Source organism: Oratosquilla oratoria, chromosome 3 (assembly GCF_046742065.1).
Source record: "Oratosquilla oratoria isolate Oo_2021 chromosome 3, ASM4674206v1, whole genome shotgun sequence".
In the NCBI taxonomy this organism is placed as follows: Eukaryota; Metazoa; Arthropoda; class Malacostraca; order Stomatopoda; family Squillidae; genus Oratosquilla; species Oratosquilla oratoria.
In genome coordinates, this window is record NC_134779.1 from 86,680,922 (window position 1) to 86,708,916 (window position 27,995).

Genomic DNA, 27,995 nt, shown 5'->3' on the forward strand with positions numbered 1-27,995 from the left:
GATAAGTAATGCATTATCGCCAGACAGGTAGTGTGTTACTGAAAAATCTGGGGTGCATTACCAATTTTAATTTCCTTAGAGCAGTCCATGTTACTGTGTATTTACCTAGTTGTATTTTATGGGAAGAGAGCTATGCTTGTAGTGACCCACTTTTGTATCTTTGCATCCAGTTTGTTCTTAAAATCTTGTATAGTTTTAGCACTCACTGTTTCCTCATTCAGTTTGTTCTAGATATCTATCACTCCATGTGGAAAACTATTATTTTTCAGCTCTCTTCTGTAACTGCCCTTCTTAAATTTCTTCTCGTGTCCTCTTGTTTTTCTTCTGTCCCACTTTAGTAAGTCATCTCTATCAAGAATTTCCATCCCTTTCATAATTCTGTAGATGGTTAGCAAATCACCTTTTTCTCTTCTTTGTTCCAGGGTTGGTAGATTTAGTTTATCCAATCTTTGTTTGTATGTCAAATTAGAGAGTGTTGGTGCCATCTGATGGGATACCCTAGTATCATATCCCTAAAACTTTCTAAAGAATAAATTACTGCTAAAGTTTCTCTTTCAGTTATAGAATAGTTTCTCTCCGCACTATTACAAAGTCTGGATGTGTAAGCTATGGGTTTCAAAGTTCCATTTCTCTCTTGCATTAGTATGCCTCCTAACCCTATGTCAGACGCATCAGTACAAAGAATAAATTCTTTTTCATAGTCGGGAAAAATTAAAATAGGTGAACTCGTGAGTTTATCTTTCAACTTGTCAAAAGCTTGCTGTTGCGCAGGTCCCCACATGAACTTTGAGTCCTTTCTTAACAATGAACTTAGTGGATTAGCAATGTCAGCATAACTTTGAATGAATTTTCTATAATATCCTGTTAATCCCAAAAAGCTCCTAACCTTGTCTACATTGGTCGGAACTGGAAAATTCTTGACAGCGTCAACCTTTGAATTTACTGTACTAAGTCCGTGTCTGTCTATCTTATGTCCTAAGTAAATGACACTGTCTTGCAAGAACTTACATTTTTCAAGTTTTACTTTTAACCCAGCTTCTCCTAGTCTTGAGAATATCAAATCTAATTTCTTAAAGTGCTCCACTGCAGTCTGAGAAACTATTAAAATGTCATCTAGAAATACACTGGCAGTGTTTCCTAACAATCCATCTAGAATAGTATTCATTAATCTCATGTAAGTTAATGGACTATTACATAACCCAAATGGCATTCTCTTGAACTCATAATGTCCTGTTGTAGTAGAAAATGCTGTAAACTCTCTTGAATCTTCATGCAATTCTATTTGCCAAAAAGCTGATTTGATATCTATAGTACTAAAATATCTATTCTCAGTTCCCAAACTTCTCAAAATGTCACCGATAATGGGTAATGGTAACCTGTCACGAATGGTGTGCTTATTCAATTCCCTGTAATCAATAACTGGTCGCATAGTCCCATCAGACTTTGGTACTAAGATCAACGGAAAATTCCACTCGCTTTTACTATGTTCAATAATATCCTGTGATAACATTTCAGTGATGAGTTTATCTACTACAGCTAATTTAGAGTGAGGAACTCTGTAGGCTGGTATGTAGATAGGTTGTATTCCTGGTTTTAACTTAATGTGATGTTTTAAAACAGTTGTTTTGCCTAAGGCGTCCCCCGGCAAAGCAATTGCTTTTTTATGTTTCATAAGCAAAGCAAATAAAGCTTCATCCAACTCAGGGCAATTAGTTGATTGTAATAATTCTTTATATCTATTTCTTAAGTCTATTCCTTCTTGAACTGAACAAATTGATGAAGTTGGTAATTCTATCTCCTCACTATTCTCATTTAAAATCTTAATAGGTTTAGTACACACCTGAATACATCCTATTTGTGTACCTTTCTTTAATTACTAATACTTTTACTCTGTTTTTATTTGTCTTATAAATCCCTGAGTCCCACTTCAATCCTTTAAGTTTAACTGATTCTGGGACTGTAATTACTTCAGAGTCTACATTGATTCCTTTCAAACACACTTCAACCTTATTAATTGACATAGGATGTAACAATGTCGACCTTGTTAATCCGCAATCTGCAATTCTCAAGGCATCTGTGGTTGATAATTTAGTAATCTCTGGGATTTCCTGAACTTCTGAGTTGGGTTCACAAATTGTTTTACTTTCTGTAGGGTTGGACCGCTCGGTCACGCTATCTAAGATAGAAATGTTATCTAAGGATTCATTGATTCCTGTCACTGGTCTTAAGTCTGGTTGATTTAAGAATGGGATTAACTGTGACTTCACTAAAATTCCTAAGTCAGCAGGACAAATTACCATGTTTTCTTTTCTCATAGTTGCAAATCCTATCAATAAATCTCCTGGAAAAACAGACTCTTCTACCACTATCACTGGGATGTACAATTGTTCATTTGTATATAAGGCAACTTCTAGCTCAATCTTACCTAATGTTTTTAACTGATTTCCAGTTACACCTTGCAATGTGTAACGGATTGGTTCCAACATTTTCACTCCTGGGTTCAACTGGTTTAAAACTTTACTAGTAATTACATTAACTACAGACCCTGTATCAATAAAAATTTGAATAGGCTTATTGAACACTTTACCTGCAATGAGAGGTCCTACAGAAGTTTTACCAACAGTAATTATCAGTTTGTCAGTTTCTTTCATCTCTCTTGCATTCCCATATTTAACACAATACCGCCTATTGGTATATATATGGGGAGGTCTGAAATTGTTTATTCTGTGTCTGGGGGTTTTCCTCTTAGCCCTGGGGGTACCCGAAAATTCCGGCACTCATGAGTTCTGTGTCCGATTTTATTATGATAAATACAGAATGGAGGGTTCCTACATTGATACTCATTGTGACCTTCGTATTTGCAATTTCTGCAAATAATCCCATAAAAACATTCTTGTGCTTTGTGTCCCCATGCATTACAATTAAAACATAGGATTCTGGTATCCCTAGACGGACTTCTAGCATGCCGCCTATGTCCTACTTCTGTTTTCTTAAACTCTCTAGAGTTCCTATATTGGCTATGTTGATTTATAGGCATTACATATGGGTTTATTGTTCTGGTCTCACTGTATCCTTGAAGATTATCTACTTCTCCTAAACTTATATTTGATTTTAGATCCTTGTACAGCCTTTCTGCTGTTAAGTCATCGGAATTCTTTGCCAATAAGCTAAATGTAATCAATTTGATTACCTGTGAGATTTTCATCTTCTCACTAGATCTTTCTATCCAGTCTGAATCTTTCACGATAGAATTCATGTCTTTTGACCATCTATCTAATCTAGCTAAGTACTCTGTGTCAGTTTCACTTGTCCTAACTTCCTTAATCATTTTTACCAATGATCTAATAGGATCCTGATCACATTTGGACATGAAATGTTTGAGAAAGGCCTTCTTGTAATTATCATATTGATTAATTTCTTCCATTTGCTGGAAGTTAATGACAAACCTCGCCCTTCCATGCTCTGGATCTATATTCTCCTTGAGAATCTCAATCTTACGGATATCATTAGTAATGTTTTTACTCACTATAAGAGTGTCTATGAGGTTGAGGAATTTGTTAACCCCATAGCTATTAGATTCTCCGGTAAATTTTGGAATATTTGTATTTGATGTGTGAATTTCGTGTCTCAACACGTTAGAATTCTGAGAGGTACTCATACTAATACCTTGCTTTATCCTGGCTGCTTGCGATGTCGCTTCGTGATGTCAATATCTTGACGTCCTTCTACGGTCTTGTCATTCGTCAGCGACGTTGTTCCTCAGCTCCATCACACACTCTGCCTTGAAGACCGCCTTGTAGATGATGATCACCTTGAAGAATCTTGAAGAATGCTTGTTCCCATCGTAGCAGTTACTTGAAGTTGTAGATTTCTCTCGTAGTCGTCCTTGGAACCAATACACTCTTGATTTTGGTTGTCTTGTTCCCGTAGACTTCCTCGCAGCACCAGTTCTTCGTTCACCAGTTTATCTAGCACCACTTCTCTTCGGAGGTGTTTAACACTCAGTTCGTTCATCCCACCGCTGCCACCACTTTCACCACCCCTTGTCACCACTGTCACCACCACTGTCGGTCCTCGACCATTACACGTATATTTGACTTGTAATACCACTCGTCTCGAGGCCCCTTGCCTTCGTTACGTGAGTTTCACTAAATATTCAAGTTCCTCTTAAGCAGTAGGCCCAATGCCTTGTATTTCCTGTAGTCTCACTATTTTCTAGGCCCCGTGCCTAGTTCTCTCGTCCTTTGGGTTAATAAAAGGGTGGTGAATTTTCTTTCTTCTTTCACTGTAATTTCACCGTCTTGTTACACTCAGGATCTCTTTCTCTCGTCTCTCTACATCGTCTGACGAGATCCCGTATCCTACGCTAAGCTACCTTCTTCTGTCGTCACTAATTTTTCTAATCCAATCTCCTATGACTTCTGAATTAAATGTCACTCCTTATGGGCGTGACTTTGAATTCATGCACCAATAGTTTTTTCCTCCTTCTCCACCTTGCACCAATCCGGAAAGCCATTGCAATGCCACTAGCAATATCGTTTACCTCAGCATTAGTCAAACGAAGCTAACCTGTGCTTACAGAGTTTTGATTACATCATCGATTATAAAACAGTCACCACCGTCGGTGTGTTTACATAGACATAACGTCACCTCAATGTTATCAAACAGCAGGCGAGCATGCGAGCAGGCGTCGAGTCTAATTGTTGAGTCATCATTCTAATGCCCTAGCTCATTTCCATTCGTACAACTACCGGCCTCTTACACTCTTTGAATTCTTTCTAGTTTGTGTTTTTTTAGAATTAGGTGCCCATAATGTTGCAACATATTCCAATTTTGGTCTTATCGGTGTAACTAACATTTTCTTTACCATTTCTTCATCCATGTAGTCAAAGGCTACTTTCATTGATCTCAATAAGTTAAAAGTTTCTCCAACTAATTTGTTGAGATGTTTGTCTGGTGTCACGTCATTAGAGATAGTTACTCCTAGGTCCCTTTCCAAGTTGACTTTTTTAACTTCCTTTGTACCAATTTCATATTGACCTGCTATTCTATTTTTACTTTTTCCAAATTCCATTATACTACATTTCTTAATGTTAAAATTCACTTCATACTTCCGACTTCATTTCCAGACTTTATCCAGGTCTTCTTGAAGTGATTTGCAGTCTTCCTCTGTACTTACTCTCTTTAGTAGTTTTGCATCATCTGCAAAGAAGTTCATATAACATTCCACACCTTCATCCATGTCATTTATATAAATAGCAAACATTAACGGAGCCAGTACAGAGCCTTGTGGGACTCCACTTGTCATATCTTCCCAATTTGAATTCTTGTCTCTAAGTACCACCCTCATTTTTCTCCTGTTCAAGAAATCTTTCATTCATTTCAATAACTTTCCTTGTATTCCACCTATTATTTCAATTTTTCTTAGTGGCTTTTTATGTGGTACTTTGTCAAAAGCCTTTTGTAAGTCCAAGAAAGCACAATCTGCCCATCCATCTCTTCCTTGTAATATTTCTATTAATCTTGAGTAAAAGTATATTAAGTTTGTGGTACATGATCTTCCACTTCTAAAACCAATTTGTTTAGGACTTATTATTTTGTTCTCTTCCAAGTGTTTAATCCATTTATTCGTAATAACTTTTTTGCATATTTTTGCTATTGTGCTTGTAAAGGATACCAGTCTATAGCTTGTTGGATTCTCTTTGTCTCCTCCTTTGTATATTGGTACAATATTTGTATTTTTCCAATCTTGTGGTACTTTTCCTTCTTTGAGTGAGAAGTCAATTACCTTGTGTATTTTGTCCATTAGTTCATCTATACACTCTTTCAATATCCAATTTGCAACTCAATGTATATATATATATAAATATATATATATATATATATATATATATACATATATATATATATATATAAAGTAATGTAACACATTCGTAAAGATTCAACAAAAACCCACTGTGTTGGATAAGAAGAAATGAAATAAAATTAATTCCATATATTTCGATCACGGACTGTGATCCTCTTCAGTGGAATACAGAAAGGTAGAGCAAATGGCATGTCTTATATACAATAAAAATAAGGGACAAGGGTAGGACTCAGGTAGCGTCTAGTACTTTGCGGGGCAGGTCACCCGCCTTCACCAACGATGGTAACAATTTGTTGACTGCAGTCAACAAATTGTTACCACCTGCCCCGCAAAATACTAGACGCTACCTGAGTCCTATCCTTGTCCCTTATTTTTATTGTATATAAGACATGCCTTTTGCTCTACCTTTCTGTATTCCACTGAAGAGGATCACAGTCCGTGATCGAAATATATGGAATTAATTTTATTTCATTTCTTCTTATCCAACACAGTGGGTTTTTGTTGAATATATATATATGTATATACATATTTATATGTATATATACATATATATATACATATATATATACATATATATACATATATAGATACATATATGTATATATATATGTATATGTATATATATGTATATTTATATATATATATATGTATATATATATATATCGCTTGTTTGCGAAAACGTCGTCATAACTCAAAAAACTTAATTTTTGAGTTATCTATACAGACATATTCATCTTCAAACACTGATTTTTTTTGTACCAGTGTCATATCTGTAGCTCAAAAATTGATCGCAAGGGAGTGCTAAATGTCCCAACGACATAACCTTACATGTTCCAACTTGTTCCAACAAATATTTTAGACTTAGTAAAGATTATGATTGTTTCAACTTCTATAAACTTTAGAGGCGTATTTGATGCTCCAAAAAAATTTCCACCTATGGTGTTTGAGGGCTTTTTATAATATTGAGAGCGTTTTGAAACTTTAAAATGCCTCTCCTGAAAAAATCGATATTTTGAGTTGTGACGACGTTTTCGCAAACAAGCGATATATACTATGGCGCAGCGAATTAGTATGCTGCGCATAGGGGAAACGTAGCTATGGGTGCCCTCTTACTGCATTACATAACGTAAACAAACACGTGAGGGGAAAGGATTCACTGAGTACTTGGTGCTAGGTTTATTTGACGATAGGAAAGAAGGCTTTCTCCTTTACAAGAGGCATTTTCCTCTTCACATTAAAGGTGTTGCCATTGAAACTTTGGGAACAGAAGAAATTTTTAGAGGAGATGAAAAACTGCAACATAGAAAGTTGCTAGTTACTAACAGCTTCAAGCTAAAACATAAGAATATAAAAAAATTACAAAGAATCTGAACATGAAATACGAGCAGCTTAAGACTAAATTCATTATGACATACAGATAATGTAATATAACAGATCTTCTAGAACTAAATTCGGCTCAAAGGACTTACTGAGTTGGGCGCGAAGGGAGGGTGAAAGCACCTTGGGTTTTAGGCTCAAACTGAGCACCTAGACGTGAATCGTGACGTCACAAACGGCAACAGGTCTTTACACACCTTCTTAATTCTAATTCTTAAAGTGAGCATCGTACAAATAATGAGATGTTATCTTGCAACACAGCTTGCAGACAACTTACAAATGTAGGATTTCGAAAACAAAAGAGGTCTCTGCTCAAAATACACTTAAAATTAAAGCATTACAAAAAACAAAACTGAAACCCCTTCCAAGGGGAAACGAGCCTTACGACAAAAAATATGTAAACATGGAGATACACGGAATTATAAAAAAGCCCCGTTACTGCTCGTAACGGCACACTCCCTTCCTAATTTTCTAGGGGGAAATTACAAACTATTGGCACAACAGCACGAGCTCAGAAATGGGTCTTACATATTCATGTGCTTTATTGTTTATAAAGGTTCTTACTTGTACTTTCCTGACTAAACCATCCTTGCTAGGGAATACTTTAATTACAATACCCAAGGGCCACTGTCCTTGGGGACACTCTTGATTTTTCACCAACACTACATCATCCACCTTTACATTTGGAGAGGAATTAACCCACTTTCTTCTGGGTTGCAAAGAGGAAAGATACTCTTTCTTCCATCTCTTCCAGAATTCCTCAGCAAGGTGATGTACATGCTTCCATTGCGTCTTATAGATAGCCTTGATATCTATCTCTTCAGGAAGAGTTACAGGAATATCAATTTTCTGAGTGAGAAGGATAGATGGAGACAAAACGAAAGGACTACTAGGGTCCGATGAAACAGGAACTAAAGGTCTGGAATTCACGATCTTACATACCTCCGCAAAGAAGGTTACTAACACCTCATGTGTCAATGTTTTGGGTTGGTGGTTAGTCAGTATTGCATTCATGATGTTGCGTACTATTCCAACCATACGCTCCCATGCTCCGCCCATGTGGGAAGCATGAGGAGGGTTAAACAACCAAGTACAACCTTGACTTGACAAGAAACTATTGACATCACCACCTTCATCGGTGATGGCAAGCAAGTTCAGTGCTTTGACGGCACCTACAAAGTTCGTACCTCTGTCAGAACGCATCAGTTTAACTGGGCCACGAATAGAGATGAATCTCTTTAAGGCATTAATGAAGGAAGAAGTACTCAATTCTTCTACAGTCTCTATATGGATAGCTCTGGATACAAGACATGTGAACAGAACGCCCCATCTTTTGCTTTCAAGGAAGGAACTTCTAGTGCGCCATGTTTTTATATGCCAGGGGCCAAAAAGGTCAACTCCTACATAAGAAAATGGCGGATTGGGAGTAAGTCTGTCAATGGGCAAGTCTCCCATCTTCTGAACACATACCCTACCTCTTACCCTTTTACAGGTGACGCATTTAGAAATGACCTTAGAGATGGTACGTTTCCCTCCCAAAATCCAGAAACCACCTGTACGGATGGCTCCTTCTGTAATCACTTTACCTTGGTGGTGCACTGTCTCATGGTAGTGACAGATCAACAATAAGCCTAAGTGGGATTCCTTTGGAATAATAATAGGCTTTGCAAGCATACCAAGTACATCGCTGCCTTGACTCAACCTGCCTCCTACACGAAGTAGGCCCTTTTGATCTAAATAAGGAGACAGAGGTGCAATGGGACTGGAAGGAGATAAACAAACTTCACTTTGCAATTTAGTCATGGCAGACGAGAAAAAATCCTGAACAATGAGATCAGCTGCATCTTCTAGCTGATTGGGTGACTTATGTTTGTTGCACATATGCCAACCTGAACAACACTTGTTACCTTGTTTGAAAGAACGGGCTATATGCTTAAGGAGAGCTACTGCTCTTACAAGTCTCCTCCAACAGGAGAAATTAGAGAACCTCTGAGCTAATGACACAACTGCAGGTTCTACATTGCTCTTGTTTGCACTAACAAGGGGTTCAGACTGAATTGTGTAGTCTGATACTTTCACTTCTATATCTGTATCAGGGCTTACAAGAGGAAAACTTCCATGGATGGGTATAACATCCTCAAATAAGCATGAGGGACCTGACAACCAATCACTCTGATTTAGGTCGGTTATTTCGAGACCACGGGTAGCCAGGTCTGCTGGGTTACAATCCGTAGGTACATAATGCCATTGGGTAGGTTCGGTGGATGACCTAATGTGGTCTACTCTGTTACTCACGTAGACATGAAATCTACGCCTTTCATTATGAATATAGCCTAAGACAATCATGCTGTCAGAATAGAAATGCCTTGCGTCTAAGGTTTTGTCTAAGCAATCTGTGATGGAATCACTGAGATTGACTGCCATCACTGCAGCACACAACTCTAACCTGGGAATAATATGACCACGGTTGGGAGCTACTTTAGCCTGTCCCCTCACAAAACACACTTGGTAGCTTTCGGTATCACTAAAAACTTTAAGATATGATACAGCTCCTACTGCTACTCTGGAAGCATCTGAAAAGGTATGAAGCTCTATCCTGTGAGCTTGAGACAAAGAAATACTAGCGAACTGACGATTTACGCTTATGTCTTCGAGGTTCCTCAAGGACGTTAGCCACCTGGACCATTTGTTGTGGATCTTAGCTGGCATGGGTTCATCCCAACCACACTTTAGGTTAGTTATCTCCCTCAGTAGTAGTTTTCCCACTATTATTACTGGAGCTAAGAAGCCCATAGGGTCAAACAGACTATTTACGACGGACAGAATACCTCTTTTGGTCACAGGTTTGTCTGAATCAATAAATTTATACACAAAAACATCCTTTTGGATATCCCATAAGAGACCTAGGCTAGATTGCATAGGCATGGAGTCGGAAGTTAGGTTCAGCTCCTGAAGGTTATCAGCCAGCTCACTGGTGGCAAACTTCGACAGTACTTCTTTACTGTTGGAAGTGATCTTGTGCAGGCGTAAGCGTCCTCCTTCTTGGAGTGCTGACTTAGAGTCTTGGATTAACTTGTAAGCAGTCTCGGCATCTGGCAGAGATGCTAACCCATCATCCACGTAGAAATAGTTCTCTATAAATAACAAACTTCAGGAGAGGCCTCTTCTACAGACTTTCGCAGGCCATAGGTGGCAATGGCCGGGGATGGGGTATTTCCAAAGACATGAACAGTCATCCTATACTCAATCAACTTTTGGTCAGGGTCGTTATCCTTGTACCAGAAGAATCTGAGGTAATCTCTTTGCTCAGTCTTCACTTTGAAATTGTAGAACATCTGTTCTACATCAGCTGCCACTGCTACAGCTTCCTGACGGAAACGTAGAAGAATCCCGAGAATGCTGTTTGTCATATCAGGACCTGACATCAGCATGTCATTTAGGGAGAACTCTCTGGATTTGGCAGAAGAGTCGAACACAACTCTGATCTTGTCAGGTTTCTTAGGGTGGTACACCCCAAACAAGGGAAGATACCGGCACTTCTGATCGGACTTCAATGGTGGTGCAACCTCAGCATGCCCACGATCTAACATATTTTGCATGAAGGCCATCATATGCTGACGTTTTTCAGGCTTTGTGCTGAGGCTACGATGGAGAGACAGTGTGCGGTGCCACACAAAGTCTCTATTATTACTGGTGGCTACAACATTAGGACGGAAAGGCAGTGGCGCGACCCAATGGCCACTTTGATCCTTCCGGAACTCTGTGTTCATGACATCTAGGAACTTCCTGTCTTCAATTGACAGGGCAGTCTTGTCATCATCTTTGGTTACTTTGAACAAATCATCCTTTACTTCAGAGACGTGAATCTGGTTACCACATGGTGCGACTATGGAGGGACGCCTATCATGTACAAAGGACGTTTTGAAACTGCTAATGACAGAAGGCATACAAGTGCCGTGGAGACACACTTCCCCAATGATTGCCCATCCCAGGCTGGTCTGCTGAGCTAGAGGGGCATTGATAGGTCCGATTCTCTGGTCAAAAATGTAATGGGCTGAAGGTACATCTCGACCAATGATGAGTAGAATCTCAGCCTCGGGGACTAGAGGCGGAATACATTCAGCCAGGTCGGACAGATGGGGATTGCCGCGAGCTATGGCAGGAGTGGGTATCTCTTCTCTCACATTCGGAATGCTGTCACATTCCACTAGCAGAGGGACATGTACCTCATGTGAGTTATGCCACGACACGATGGTGTAATTTTTGGTGGTGCACCCAGAAGCGCCCGTTACACCTGCACAGGTAGCTAGACGATATGAAACCCGTTTGCTCTGCTTGTCAAACAAATCGAAAAACTCAGACCTTGCTAAAGAGCAATTGCACTGATCGTCTAGGATGGCATAACACCACACCTTGAGCTCTGGCTTACTTTCAGGGTAAACTTTCACCAAGAAGGTCTTGGCACAGGACTTACTCATGGAGGTGGGGTTACTGCATATCAAGGTACACTTTGAATTGACAGCAGCGTCCTCCCCTCCATGAGTCTTTACTACAGGAGTAAGAACATTGGGAAGCGACACTTGGTTGACTACAGGGGCGCGAGGTGTCTTATCTTGAGCAGCCTCCCTTCCTTGCTGTGTTACAGCTTGAATGGAATTTCCTTTTTGTCTGGGTCCATCGTAGTGTAAGGCAGCCACGTGACTGGAGGCCTTACAGAGCTTGCAGAACAGTCTTTCTCTGCAGCTGGAGGGAGGATGGTCATCTTTGCAACATTTAAAACATATACCTTTATCACTTAAGAAATCCTTCCTTTCGCTGACAGACAGGGTACGGAAGGCTCTGCAGAAATTCAAATCATGCATGTCGGCATTGTGGAAGATACAAAAACTCCCTTTTTCTGCCTTTCCTTGATCAGTGGAACTAGCAGTGTTAACTGACCTGTCATTAACTGTGCTCGTCTTACTACCACCGGACAGTGTGGTGTCGGTCTTCTTCACGCGTACTTGGGGAAACTTAGTGGGAGGTGGCTTCTCTGGTTTTATAAACCTGTCAGCACCGAGGTCATGAAAGGCGAAACATGGATTATTCTTGACCTTTGCCATCTCCTTCACAAACTGTACGAAGAATGTAAAGGGTGGATACGGCACACCGTAGGTGGTCATGTAGTTCGTGGCTTTACCAATCCACTTTTCCTGTAAACAGGACGGGAGTTTAACGACAATAGGATTGATGCCTGAATAGGTATCATAATAAGCAAAGAGAGTACTGTAGACCGGGTTTGCCTTCAAAGCTTCTATATGGAGCAGGATGTCGCACAGGTCAAACAACTTGGAGGTATCTTTAGGTGCTAGCCGTGGGAAGACAGCTAACTTCTTTTTAATCGAAGTCTCAACGATCCCAGGGGCAGCAAACCTATCATTTAAGCGTTCCCAGATTCTACTGCACGCCATGTTTGGATCATTTGCATTGGAGGCTCTGGTCGCACGGGCCCATCTTTTCGATTCAGGCCCTAGGTGCTTCACTAACAGATCCATTTCCTCCTTGCGTGAGATATCCAACTCTCGCACGACTTCGCCGAAACTCTCTCTCCAGACAGCATAATTTTTAGGAGTGTCATCAAAATTAGACAGTCTGCCAAGAAGTAATTCCTTCCGCATGAGGAACTTAGTTACATCAACACAATTTGAGCCTAAAACCCAAGGTGCTTTCACCCTCCCTTCGCGGCCAACTCAGTAAGTCCTTTGAGCCGAATTTAGTTCTAGAAGATCTGTTATATTACATTATCTGTATGTCATAATGAATTTAGTCTTAAGCTGCTTGTATTTCATGTTCAGATTCTTTGTAATTTTTTTATATTCTTATGTTTTAGCTTGAAGCTGTTAGTAACTAGCACCTTGTACCTGTCACACAGGTATACCACCCTAAGAAACCTGACAAGATCAGAGTTGTGTTCGACTCTTCTGCCAAATCCAGAGAGTTCTCCCTAAATGATATGCTGATGTCAGGTCCTGATATGACAAACAGCATTCTCGGGATTCTTCTGCGTTTCCGTCAGGAAGCTGTAGCAGTGGCAGCTGATGTAGAACAGATGTTCTACAATTTCAAAGTGAAGACTGAGCAAAGAGATTACCTCAGATTCTTCTGGTACAAGGATAACGACCCTGATCAAAGGTTGATTGAGTATAGGATGACTGTTCACGTCTTTGGAAACACTCCATCTCCCGCCATTGCCACCTATGGCTTGCATAAGTCTGTAGAAAATGCCTCTCCTGAAGTTAGTTATTTCATAGAGAACAATTTCTACGTGGATGATGGGTTAGCATCTCTGCCAGATGCAGAGACTGCTTACAAGTTAATCCAAGACTCTAAGTCAGCACTCCAAGAAGGAGGACGCTTGCGCTTGCACAAGATCACTTCCAACAGTAAGGAAGTGCTGGAAAAGTTTGCCACCAGTGAGCTGGCTGATAACCTTCAGGAGCTGAACCTAACTTCTGACTCTATGCCTATGCAGTCTAGCCTAGGCCTCTTATGGGATATCCAAAAGGATGTTTTCGTATTTAGATTCATGGATTCAGACAAGCCTTCGACGAAAAGAGGAATACTGTCTGTTGTAAACAGTCTGTTTGACCCCATGGGGTTCTTAGCTCCAGTAATAATAGTGGGAAAACTACTCCTGAGAGAGATAACCAATCTAAAGTGTGGTTGGGATGAACCCATACCAGCTAAGATCCACACCAAATGGTCCAGATGGCTAACGTCCTTAAGGAACCTCAAGGACATAAGCATCAATCGTCAGTTCACTAGTATTTCTTTGTCTCAAGCTCACAGGATATAGCTTCATACCTTTTCAGATGCTTCCAGAGTAGCAGTAGGAGCTGTATCATATCTTAAAGTTTTTAGTGATACCAAAAGCTACCAGGTGTGTTTTGTGAGGGGACAGGCTAAAGTAGCTCCCAACCATGGTCATACTATTCCCAGGTTAGAGTTGTGTGCTGCAGTGATGGCAGTTAATCTCAGTAATTCCATCACAGATTGCTTAGACAGAACCTTAGACGCAAGGAATTTCTATTCTGACAGCATGATTGTCTTAGGCTATATTCATAATGAAAGGCGTAGATTTCATGTCTACGTGAGTAACAGAGTAGACCACATTAGGTCGTCCACCGAACCTACCCAATGGCATTATGTACCTACGGATTGTAACCCAGCAGACCTGGCTACCCGTGGTCTCGAAATAACCGACCTAAATCAGAGTGATTGGTTGTCAGGTCCCTCATGCTTATTTGAGGATGTTATACCCATCCGTGGAAGTTTTCCTCTTGTAAGCCCTGAGACAGATAAAGAAGTGAAAGTATCAGACTACACAATTCAGTCTGAACCCCTTGTTAGTGTAAACAAGAGCAATGTAGAACCTGCAGTTGTGTCATTAGCTCAGAGGTTCTCTAATTTCTCCTGTTGGAGGAGACTTGTAAGAGCGGTAGCTCTCCTTAAGCATATAGCCCGTTCTTTCAAACAAGGTAACAAGTGTTGTTCAGGTTGGCATATGTGCAACAAACATAAGTCGCCCGATCAACTAGAAGATGCAGCTGATCTCATTGTTCAGATATACCAAAAGGATTATTTCTCGTCTGCCATGACTAAATTGCAAAGTGAAGTTTGTTTATCTCCTTCCAGTCCCATTGCATCTCTGTCTCCTTATTTAGACCAGAAGGGCCTACTTCGTGTAGGAGGCAGGTTGAGTCAAGGCAGCGATGTACTTGGTATGCTTGCAAGGCCTATTATTATTCCAAAGGAATCCCACTTAGGCTTGTTGTTGATCCGTCACTACCATGAGACAGTGCACCACCAAGGGAGAGTGATTACAGAAGGAGCCATCCGTACAGGTGGTTTCTGGATTTTGGGAGGGAAACGTACCATCTCTAAGGTCATTTCTAAATGCGACACCTGTAAAAGGGTAAGAGGTAGGGTATGTGTTCAGAAGATGGGAGACTTGCCCATTGACAGACTTACTCCCAGTCTGCCATTTTCTTATGTAGGAGTTGACCTCTTTGGCCCCTGGCATATAAAAACGCGGCGCACTAGAAGTTCCTTCCTCGAAAGTAAAAGATGGGGCGTTCTGTTCACCTGTCTTGTTTCCAGAGCTATCCATATAGAGACTGTAGAAGAATTGAGTACTTCTTCCTTCATTAATGCCTTAAAGAGATTCATCTCTATTCGTGGCCCAGTTAAATTGATGCGTTCTGACAGAGGCACGAACTTTGTAGGTGCTGTCAAAGCACTGAACTTGCTTGCCATTACCGATGAAGGTGGTGATGTCAATAGTTTCTTGTCAAGTCAAGGTTGCACTTGGTTGTTTAACCCTCCTCATGCTTCTCACATGGGTGGAGCATGGGAGCGTATGGTTGGGATAGTCCGCAACATCATGAATGTAATACTGACTAACTATCACCCCAAGGCATTAACACATGAGGTGTTAGTAACCTTCTTTGCGGAGGTATGTAAGATCGTGAATTCCAGACCTTTAGTTCCTGTTTCATCGGACCCTAGTAGTCCTTTCGTTTTGTCTCCATCTTCCTTCTCACTCAGAAAACTGATATTCCTGTAACTCTTCCTGAAGAGATAGATATTAAGGCAGTATACAAAACACAATGGAAGCATGTACATCACCTTGCTGAGGAATTCTGGAAGAGATGGAAGAAAGAGTATCTTTCCTCTTTGCAACCTAGAAGAAAGTGGGTTAATTCCTCTCCAAATGTAAAGGTGGATGATGTAGTGTTGGTGAAAAATCAAGAGTGTCCCCAAGGACAGTGGCCCTTGGGTATTGTAATTAAAGTATTCCCTAGCAAGGATGGTTTAGTCAGGAAAGTCCAAGTAAGAGTTTTGGTAAACAACAAGGCTCATGAATATGTAAGACCCATTTCTGAGCTTGTACTGTTATGTCAATAGATTTTGTAATTTCCCCCCAGAAAATTAGGAAGGGAGTGTGCCGTTACGAGCAGTAACGGGGCTTTTTTTTATAATTCCGTGTACCTCCATGTTTACATATTTTTTGTCGTAAGGCTCGTTTCCCCTCGGAAGGGGTTTCAATTTTGTTTTTTGTAATGCTTTAATTTTAAGTGTATTTCGAACAGAGACCTCATCTATTCAAAATCCCACCTTTGTAAGTTGTCTGCAAGCTATGTCGCAAGATAACATCGCATTATTTGTACAATGTTCACTTTAAGAATTAGAATTAAGAAGGTGCGTAAGTCCGGTTGCTGTTTTGTGATGTCACATCACACTTCTAGGCGCCAGTCTGGTTCAAAACACCTAAGGTGTACACACCCCTCCCTTCCGGCCAACTCAGTAAGTTTTTTTGAGCCGAATTTAGTTTTAAAAGATCTGTTATATTGCATTATTTGTATGTCATAACGCATTTAGTCTTAAGCTGCTCGTATTTCATGTTCAGATTCTTTGTAATTCTTTATAAAGCTGTTAGTAATGAGCGCCACTCTGTATTTTTTACAGTTTTTCATCTCCTCCTCCTCCTCTAAAAATTTCTTCTGTTCCCAAACTTTCAATGGCAACACCTTTAATGTGAAGAGGAAAATGCCTCTTGTAAAGGAGAAAGCCTTTCCTATCATCAAATAAACGTAGCACCAAGTACTCAGTGGATCCTTTCCCCTCATGCGTTTGTTTACGTTATGTAAGAGGGCTAAGAGGGCACCCGCTACGTTTTCCCCTATGCGCAGCATAGTAATTCGCTGCGTCTTAGGCTCAGATTATGTTTGCTATATATATAAATAACATGGATGAAGGTGTGGAATGTTATATGAACTTCTTTGCAGATGATGCAAAACTATTAAAGAAAGCAAATACAGAGGAAGATTGTGAATCATTACAGAAAGACTTGGATAAAGTCTGGGAATGGAATCAAAAGTGGGAAGTACACTTTAACATAAAAAAATGTAATATAATGGAATTTGGAAAAAGTAGAAACAGAATATCAGGGCAATATAAAATTGGTACAAAGGAAGTAAAAAAAAAAGTAAGCTCGGAAAGGGACCTAGAAGTAATTATCAGCAAAGACATGTCACCAAACAAGCATATCAGCAAAATAGTTGGAGAAACCTTCAATTTACCAAGGTCAATGAAAGTGGCTATTGATTACTTGGATGAGGATATGGTAAAGAAAATATTAGTTACATTGATAAGACTAAGATTGGAGTATGCTGCAACACTGTGGACAACCAGCAATAAAAAGAATATAAAGAAATTAGAAAGAATACAAAAAGCAATGACAAAGATGGCACCAACACTCTCCAAATTGATATACGAACAAAGATTATCCAAACAGGAACTGCCAACCCAGGAATAAAGAAGAAAAAGAGGAGATGATTTGTTAAGGTGGGGACAAGGGAAAAACAAGAGGACATGAAAAGAAACTCAAAAGGATAGTTATAGAAGAGATCTGAAAAAGAATAGCTTCCCACACAGAGTGGTAGATATCTGGAATAAACTGGATAAGGCAACAGTGTGTGCAAATACTATACAAGAATTTAAGAACAAACTTGATGCTGAAAGATACAAAAACGGGTCTCTATGAGCAAGGCTCCCTTCACATATAATGCAACTAGGTAAGTACAAATGTATATATATACACATATGCAGTGATGCGGACCACTCTAAGGAAATTAAAATCAGTAATGCATTGACGGAAATGCACCCCAGATTTTTTGTTAATGCACTACCTTTCCAGCAGTAACTCACTACCTGTCTGTCAGTAACGCACCCAGCTCTGAAAACTAGAACACTTTTCCAACACAACATACACACTGCCACCATACAAGAAACAAAATTTGGACACACACATCCACACACGCTGGGCTTTTATTTATATAGTCGGAGAAACCTACAATTTATTGAGGTCAATAAAAGTGGCATTTGTCTATTTGGAAGAAGAAATGATAAATAAATTTTAACTACACTAATAAGACCAAAACTCAAGTATGCAGCAACACTATGGACACCCAGTACCAAAAAGAACATAAAAAAATTAGAATGCAAAGATCAACAACAAAACTGGTACCAACTCATTCCAAAATGACATATGAACAAAGACTGTCAATATTAGAATTACCAACTCTGGAACAAAGAGGGGAAATAGGAGACCTATTATCTATAGAATTATGAAAGGAATGGAAATCTTAGATAAGAAAGATTTATTGAAATGGGACAGTGGAAGCACAAGCGGACACGAAAAGAAACTCAAAAAGGATAATTACAGAAGAGATCTGAAAAAAATTGTTTCCCACACAGAGTGATAGATACCTGTACCAAATTAGACAAAGAAACAGTGTGTGCAAACACTATTCAAGATTTCAAGAAAAAACTTGATGCTGAAAGATACAAAGACAGGTTACCACGAGCATAGCTCCCTTCCCGTATAATACAACTAGGTAAATACACAAATAATAATAATAAATAAATCATAATTTCACCACTATCAGCATGATCAGATGAAGAACAATGGCAGTGGACTCATCACCCTAGTCCACTAATCCATCTGTTTCGTGGACACAAGTTTCACCACCAAAACTCTCCTCCCTCCCACTGACAGCACCACTGAGACCCAATCAATGCAAATCAGAACAGGTAACAAATCCTTAATCACAATAGTTAGCATGTACACTCCTCCCCAATCATCCCCCATAGTTCTCAAGAACTTCAAACCCATTCTCAACCAACACACCACCATCCCCAAGTTGTCAGCATGGTGTGTCAACAACCCTGACAGAGGGTTTGAATTATTGACAAAGCTTGACTCACTAACCACCATGAAAAACACATGTAATCAAACATATATCCCCCACCAAGCCCTCTATATCCTCTCCTGATATCACCTGTTCCCCCTGCTCCTCCCCAACAACTTCTTGGATGGTGGTTGGAGCCCTTGGATCCAATCACCTTCTAATCATCACCACCAAAACACAATACACCCCAGTTGGCCACAGACACATGGACACTGATTACAAAATAGCAAGCTGAGAAACTTTTACTGAAGACACAGAAGAACATTTCAAGACATGTGAACAGTAGACCAATCACAGACATAGACTCTACTGTGCATACTTTCAATATAATCTTACAAAACTCAACAGAAAATCACACAACCCAAATTTCACATCAGAAATTCAAGGCTTCATCAAACACCACAACACACTCAAACACGCCACCCCCACACCTATCCCTCAGAACATAACAGACCAAATACAAACATTTAACATTGAGATCAATGATAAAATACATGAACAAAAAAAAACTACATTGGCAAATATTTGTCAACACACTCAACCACACATCAAATACCAAAAAACTGTATAAGACACTGAGCAGCAATACACTATCCAACAGTAACACACCATGTTCTCATGCAGCAATCACCACACAGGAAGGATACAAGGTAAACTACTAAACTGGATGGAGGATTTCTTGCAAATAACTACAGGCCTATAAGTTTGACTTCAATCATAGGAAAAATTATGGAAACTATCATCAGAGATGCTATCAAACATCATTTAGAAAGTAACTGTTTGATAAATGATAGCATGGTTTCAGACGGAAATGTTCTTGTGTGACCGACTTACTCAAATTTTACAACATAGTCATCTCAAATTATAACAAAAGAAACAATATAGATTTAATATATCTATACCTTGCAAAAGCTTTTGATACCATCCCCCACGAAAGACTACTTACTAAACTAGCTTCACATGGAACAAGTGGTGGTTGTTTCAAATGGCAAAACTTCTAGATGGAAAAATGTTACAAGTGGAGTGCCTCAAGGTTCTGTTCTTGGGCCACTTCTATTTATAGTATATATAAATTATATAGACCATGGACTAAAATCTATTGTTTCAATATTTGTTGATGATACAAAACTGTGTGGAATGGCAAATGATCACTTAAACCAATTAGATATTCAAGAAGATTTAGATAAATTACAGCAATGATCTGAAAAGTGGCTAATAAAATTTAACACAGGTAAATGCAAGGTAATGCACATAGGTAAAAATAACAGTATGTACAATTACATGTTATTTGGAAATTCATTAACAAAAGTGGATAGTGAAAAGGATCTTGGCATAATTATCAGTAACAATCTCAAATCATCTAAGCAGTGTATTTCAGCCTCTGAGAAAGCAAATAAGATTCTAGGACTGATTGCACAATCTTTTGACTTCAAAAGTCCATCACTCATTAACAAGCTATATAAATCATTAGTTTGTCCACATTTGGAATATGCTGTTTCCGTATGGTCACTGAATCTCATTAAAGACATTGACAGATTGGAAAAAGTACAATGGTGAGCCACTATTAGAAAGACTTCCACACAGCTTCAGACTACACACCCTTTATAAATAGCCAGATGAAACATATAATCCATAACCTCAAACACTCATCTGCTTGTGGTTCAGACAACATAAGTAACATACACCTAAAATACTTCAGACAAAATGGAATACATACAATCACTAATATTGTAAACCTAACAAAGACCCACCATTTCCAACATCCCATCATCCAATCACACTTCTCTGTAGTCCCTCCAAAGTTGTAGAACTCCTCATACTACGAGTACAACTCATCACACTACACTCCACACTCTTCTGATTGATCTTACACAAAGGTTTTTTGATGGTATCAATTCAGATAGGTCCCCACACAGAACACTTCTTATAACATTAGACATTAGTAAAGCTTTTGATGCTATCTCCCTACACCTCACAAACAAAATGCACAACATGGGCATGCATGATAATTCCAAAAGGTGGCTGGCCAATTATTTGGCAGGAAGAAATACCTATGTGTCATATAATGGCCAATCATTGTTTACCAGAAACTTTAGGAACAGACTACCTCAGGGCTCTGTTCTATCCCCCACTCTCTTTAATCTATACATGCATGATATACTTACACCCAGACCCCAGAAATACAAATCTCTTCTTACCCAGATGATATAACAGTTACATGCAAACATCGTAACACAGATCCACAGAAATACTACAACCATACCTTGACATGCTCAACACCTAGTTCACTACAGACTCAAAATAACCCCAACCATATCCACAGGCACACTTCTGACCAACTAGACAGTAGAACGCAAATACAGACCATGCTTCTTTATCAAAAACACCCTCATACCACACACATACACACACCCAAGATTCTTTATGTAACATATGATACATCCATGTCATTCAAACAACACATCACAAACACGAGGGAAATAATAACACAGAAAAAAATAATGGATCATTTAAGGAATCTTGATGTTGGGAAATCAAATGGCCCAGACAGAATTGCAAATTGGATACTAAAAGAATGTAAAGAAGAACTAATGGACAAAATATACCAGGTGCAGCAGGTATTTGAGAAAAAAGGAATGTCCATGGAATAGGGAAAATGACACTGTAGATAGAGCATTTCAGCACCATTTAATGTTCTGTACAGGTGAATACCTACCCAATGCATGTATTCATTTGATGAAACTGCCATCATTCGCAATAACAGCTTCTAGATGACATCTAAACCACTGGCAGGCAGTAATGAGGTGGGTCTTGGGAATATTTGCCATTGCAGATACAATAGCTTGCTGGAGAGTTGCAATGGTGTTGTGTGGATGCATATTGGAGGCCCTCTCAACAATGCCCCAGACATAATAGTCTAAAGGATTAACATCAGGAGAGCTAGGGGGCCAAATGTTGGGAGTGAAGTGGTCGTGAAAATTGTTGGCCAGCCATTCTTGGGTGGTGTGGGCTGTATGCAATGGAGCGGAGTCCTGTTGGAAAATATACGGCCTGCCACATGCTACAGCAGTAATCCATGGTTTCACAACTGTGTTTAAAACATTGGTGTAAGCAGCGGTGTTGACTTGACGACCTTGAGGGAAGAAATGTGGAGGCATCACGTCACCTTCATTGCTCACGACACCCAGAACCATTACGGAGACTGGAAATTTTGTGTGCATGATGGTCAGAACCTCCTCGGCAGTTTGACACAGCCATTGTTCATTTCTGTGGTTCACCTTCTGGTCTTAGACAAAGTTTTTCTCATTGGAGAAGAACCATAGCATTCCTGGCTCCTCTTGATCCTTCAGCTTGTTTAAGGGATGCTTGGCCCTGTTCACTCTGTTCTCCCTGGTTGTCTGGGACATGAACTGTCCTCTCCGTATCACACACAACTCGTAACAGAGGTCTTCATGAACCACACATCAGATGGTGGCCTCATCAATGTGCAATTCCCTGCCCAGTGACCTTATAGTCTTCCCAGGGTCCTCGTTGATGGCAGCTTGGACAGAACTGATGAATTCAGGTGTCCTGAAACTGTCCGAGCATAGGCAATGTCATTTCCGGTGAGAAACGGTTACCACATCTCCACTGGCATCATTAAGCTCTCTCTGAACTTCGAAAACAAATGACCTGGTGACATCCAGGAATGCAGCGATCTCAGAATCAGAGTGCCCTGCAGCCAAGGAGACAATTACAGCATGTCTCTTCATTTCGTGAGTGACCTTCAGTTCTGCCATGTTCAGTCTGGGTAAAGAAAAAAAAAATTGGCATCTAGAATACTACATCACCGATAATGTGTGTTCTCAAATGCCTGCTGCACCTGGTATAATATAAGTTGCTTACTCAAAGAAGGAAAAGTACCAAATGATCATTTTTTTTATCTTCTCTCATTTCAGAAACATTTGAAATGATTAGTGGGAAGACGGGAGGAAATAGAAGGAAGGGTAGAGAATGGTGGGATGAGAAACCAAAGAAGATTGTAGAAGAGAAGAAGCGAGCTTTCACAGATTTATTACAAAATAGGATGTGGGAATCATATGAGAGGTACAAAGAAAAGAGAAGAAAAGTAAAGCATAAGATAAAGGAGGCAAAGAGGAGAGCAGATGTGAAATGGGGTAAGAGTATGGCAAAGTTTTTAAAGTAAAAAAAAAATGGGAAAGAATTTAAGAGAGGAAGAGGAGTCAAATCAATTAGAGATGAAAAGGTAAAAGGTGCAGACGGAAAGAAAATAATAGAAGAGAAGGCAGTGGGAGGAAGATGGACAGAGGATTTTAGAAAGTTGCTAAATATAAAGGAGGATAGGAAGGGAAAGGTAGTTGCAGTGGGAAGTGCTAAGAAAATGAGAGTGATGAGTGAGGAGAATGGAGGAGAAATAAGGAAAGATGAAGTGAAGGCAGTTGTTAAGATAATGAGAGCAGGTAAGGCACCTGGATTGGATAAATGTCATGCAGAATGTCAGAAAAAAAGGAGGTACAGTGATGGTGGACTTCCTGGTGAGGTTATTTAATGTTTGCTTTAAAGAGGGTAGAGTGCCGGAGGACTGGAGGAGTGCCTGTATAGTTCCACTTTACAAAGGAAAAGGGGACAAGTGTGAGTGTGGTAGCTTTAGAGGGATCAGCTTGTTAAATGTAGTTGGGAAGGCTTATGGGAGGGTCTTGATTGAGAGCGTTAGGAGAGGAACAGAGTAAGTAATTGGTGAGGAACAGTGTGGGTTTAGGACAGGTAGGGGTTGTGTAGATCAGGTTTTTGTGGTAAGACAGATATGTGAGGAAGCTTTAGGAAATGGTAAGGATATGGGGGGCTTTTATGGATCTGAAAAGGCTTATGACAGGGTAGACAGGAAGGCACTGTTGGAGGTATTGAAGATATATGGGATAGGAGGAAAGCTTTTAAGAGCAGGCAAGAGTTTTTTGAGAGCAGTAGAGTTTGTGCTAGGATTAGAAATGGAGAGAGTGAATGGTTTGAGGTAAGGGTGGGACTTCATCAGGGATGTGTTACATTGCCCTGACTCTTCAATTTATACATGGATGGGGGTGGTGCGAGAGGTAGATCCAAGGGTAGTTAGTCAGGGACTGAAGATGGTTAAAGAAAATGGAGAAAAGTAGAAGATAAGCCAGTTGTTGTTTGCTGACAACACTGCACTTGTAGCAGGATCAGAGGAGGGATTGAGAAAGTGACAGAGTTTGGGAAGGTATGTGAAAGAAGGAAGTTGAAGATATATGTTGGTAAATGTAAGGTTATGAGATGTATAAGGGGAGAAGGTGGCAGCAGACTGGAAGTATTAAGTGAGACTGGAGGAAGTGCATAGTTTTAGATACTTGGGTGTGAATGTGCCGAGAAAGGGAAGAGTGGAGGTGGAGGTGGAGGTAGAATGTAGATTGAGAGAAGCATGTAAATGCTTTTGGGGATTAAAAAGTGTTATGAAAAATAGACATTTGGGAATGGATGCTAAGAGGAATGAATGAATAATTGGGATTTATCTAGCGTCGCAACATCAATGGTCATTGACGCCGTAGTATTTATGATTAAGAAAAGGAAGTGGTAAAAAGCTCAAGAAATAGATAAAATAAAAAAAGATGAAATCTAAAGATCATTGAGAAGATCAATAGCACTAAGAAAATCAAAAATAGAATTTATATTGCAGTTATATCCAAGAACATTTCGAAGGGACAGATCTCCATCTCTGTGTTTTGACAAATATTGTTGTCTTTCTTCATCATAACTGGGGCATTCCACCATAATGTGTCTAATGGTCATAGGAACAAGGCAATCATTACAAAATGGAGGAGGACTGCCCTCCATAAGAAAGCCATGGGATAATCTAGAGTGACCAATCCTCAACCGGCAAAGGGTTACTTCCTGTTTTCTGTTCAGCAATGTATAAGACCAAGGATGAATAGTATCAGTAATCTCTCTCATCTTGTTACCAGCCTCAAGATCCCATTGGAACTGCCAGAGAGATGAGATCTCGGCTTTGATTAGAGGGATATAATCTTCATAAGGTATAGGCCGTAAGCGAGGTAAGGGTGAGAGAGCGGCTTCCTTGGCCAATTTATCGGCCTGTTCATTTCCTGGTACTCCGACATGTGCTGGAACCCAGCAGAAGTTTATTTCATTACCTCGACTCTCGATTAAAAAAAGCCATTCTAAGATCTTTAAAACTATTGGGTGCCTTGAGTCGAATTGTTCTAGAGACTGCAAGACACTCTTTGAGTCACTAAAAATTGTAAAACATTTGCCTCTCTTTTTCATGGAGGATAATCTCTACTGCAGACAGTATTCCCGTCAGTTCGGCAGTGAAATTAGATGCTGTATTAGGCAAGGTGCCCTTACGATTAAAATCATTTGAGAATATCCCAAAACCAACGCCAGCGCTAGTTTTGGAGCCATCAGTAAAAACAAACACAGAGGGTTGGTGGCGAAAAGAATGTTCTAAAAAGGCATTGCGTAGTTCGTAATCCTTGAAATCACGCTTACAACCGTTGAAATATTTACAGAAAGATACTGTGGGTAGTCTCCATGGCGGAACAACCGAATATTTAAAAGGGAGGATGGGAATCTTGGGAAGATTCATGTCCTCTAAAACCCTTTTCATCCGGTATCCAAAAGGCTTTAGAAGTCTGGGGTGATTGTTGAAACAAGTGCTGTTAAAATCTGTTTGAGCTGTTCTAAAAGCGAGAGAGTTGGGAAGCCTCTGCAATCTTTGCCAGTATCTAATAGATGAGGTTTGGCGAATAAGATCTAACGACATTTCCCCTGCATCAACTAATAGACTTGGTATTGGGGAAGACTTGAATGCACCTGTGGCCAAACGAACTCCACTGTGGTGTATCGTATCTAAACTTTTTAGTCTGGATGGAGTGGTCGATGAGTAAAACTCGCATCCATACGATAGTTTTGATAAAATAAGGGAATGATGTAACCGTAAAATTGTTCTGCGGTCAGCGCCCCATGAGGTATGTGCTAAAACTATTAAAATTTGCATTGTCTCTAGACATCGTGTCTTCAGGGTTTTCAGGTAGGGTACCCAAGAAAGGTGCTTATCAAAAATAAGTCCTAAAAACCTGGTTTCGTCAACACAGGGAATCTGGTCATCCTTTAACTAAATGGTAGGGTCAGGATGCAGACTTCTTAGTCGGCAGAAATGTACGACGACAGTTTTGCTGGGTGAAAATTTAAAACCATTATTATCGGCCCATGAAACTATTTTATTGATGCAGAGTTGTAGTTTTCTTTCAGCTATTGCCATGTTACTAGCTCTAAAAGAAATGGAGAGGTCATCTACAAAAAGGGTGGCAAGTATATCAGGAGGAATCACAGATGTCACCCCATTTATAGCTATACTAAAGAGAGTGACACTGAGAACACACCCCTGAGGTACACCTTCTTCCTGTTGTCTTATTTCAGATGTGATGTTCCCAACTCTTACTCTAAAAACACGATTTGCTAAAAAGTTCTTGATGAAAAATGCCATTTCTCCTCGAATGCCAATAGCATGTACAGCCTTAAGAATACCATGCTTCCATGTGGTATCATATGCTTTCTCTAAGTCAAAGAAAACACTGATATGATGTTGCTTAGAGACAAAGGCTTTACAAATTGAAGATTCTAGTCGAAGTAAGGCATCAGCAGTGGAGTGCATGTGACGGAAACCACATTGAATATCAGATATGATGTGGTTTCGTTCAAGATACCAGACTAGTCGTGCATTGACCATTTTTTCTAAAATTTTGCACATGCAGCATGTGAGGGCAATAGGATGGTAATTTGATGGAATTGAACCATCTTTATTAGGCTTAAGAAAAGGTAAAATTATACCCATTTCCCAAATACTGGGAAACGAATGTTCAAACCACATCCTATTAAGAAGTGCAAGAATAAAACCTTTAGTTACTGGAGATATATGTTTCAACATGGCATATGTAATGTCGTCAGGACCTGGAGAAGTATCACTGCAGGAGTTCAAAGCTGAATCGTATTCCTTTTCAGTGAAAGGGAGGTTATAGGATTCTTCATGAGGGGCAGTGAAGTCAAGATTACGTTGTTGTTCTCTCATTCGGTATTGATATCCAGGAGAGCTGTTGTCTGGTTTAGATATATTAGCAAAATGATTTGCTAAGGCATTACTGACGTCTTTAGGGTCAAAGACCAAAGAGCCATCTAATTTTAAAACAGGTGGAGGGCTAATGGTGTATTTCCCCGATATTTTTCTCAAGTTTTTCCAAACGATCGATGCCGGTGTTCTATAGTTGAATGATGATACAAATTTAGCCCAAGACTGATGCTTTGCTTCTTTGATGGTACGTCGAAGTAATGCCCTGCTTTTACGATAAGCAACTAAATTCTCATTTCTATGGCGATGTAATCTAGTCAGAGCTCTTCGTGTTGCTCTATGTAGATTTCGTATGGTGTCAGACCACCATGGTACAGGGCGTCTCCTAAACTTTCCAGATGACTTTGGGATGGAATTAATGCCAGCAGTGTAGAGTGTGTCATTTAAGTACTCCAGTGCAGCTTCTACTGAAGAAAAACTATCAATACTGTTCTGGACAGTACTCAATTCTTCAAACTTGGTCCAGTCGGCTTTTTCAGTGCACCAGCGAGGAATGCCATCTGTAGGAGCACCTTCCTGTGTATACAATACAGTGGGATAGTGATCACTGCTTCGTAAGTCATCAAGGACTTTCCATTCAAAGTCCAAAGCACAATTTGAGCTGCAGATCGATAAATCTATACATGATGTAGAGCCAGTCTGAATGTGATAATGAGTAAGTTCACCAGTATTTAAAACAGTAATGTCCTCCTGCTCCAAAATAGATGAAATTAGATTTCCTTTCTGATTTGAGGTAACATCACCCCATAATGGGTGATGAGCATTAAAGTCACCCATAATGACGAATGGCTGAGGTAACTGTTGA

The 27,995-nt window shown here is 39.8% G+C and overlaps 1 protein-coding gene across 4 annotated transcripts in view; it reads left to right on the forward strand.

Moving 5' to 3' along the window:
- The window catches only part of LOC143024176 (uncharacterized), a 229,835-nt gene that overhangs the window by 63,367 nt on the left and 138,473 nt on the right, over positions 1-27,995 (forward strand). The gene's annotated exons all lie outside the window — the stretch shown is intronic.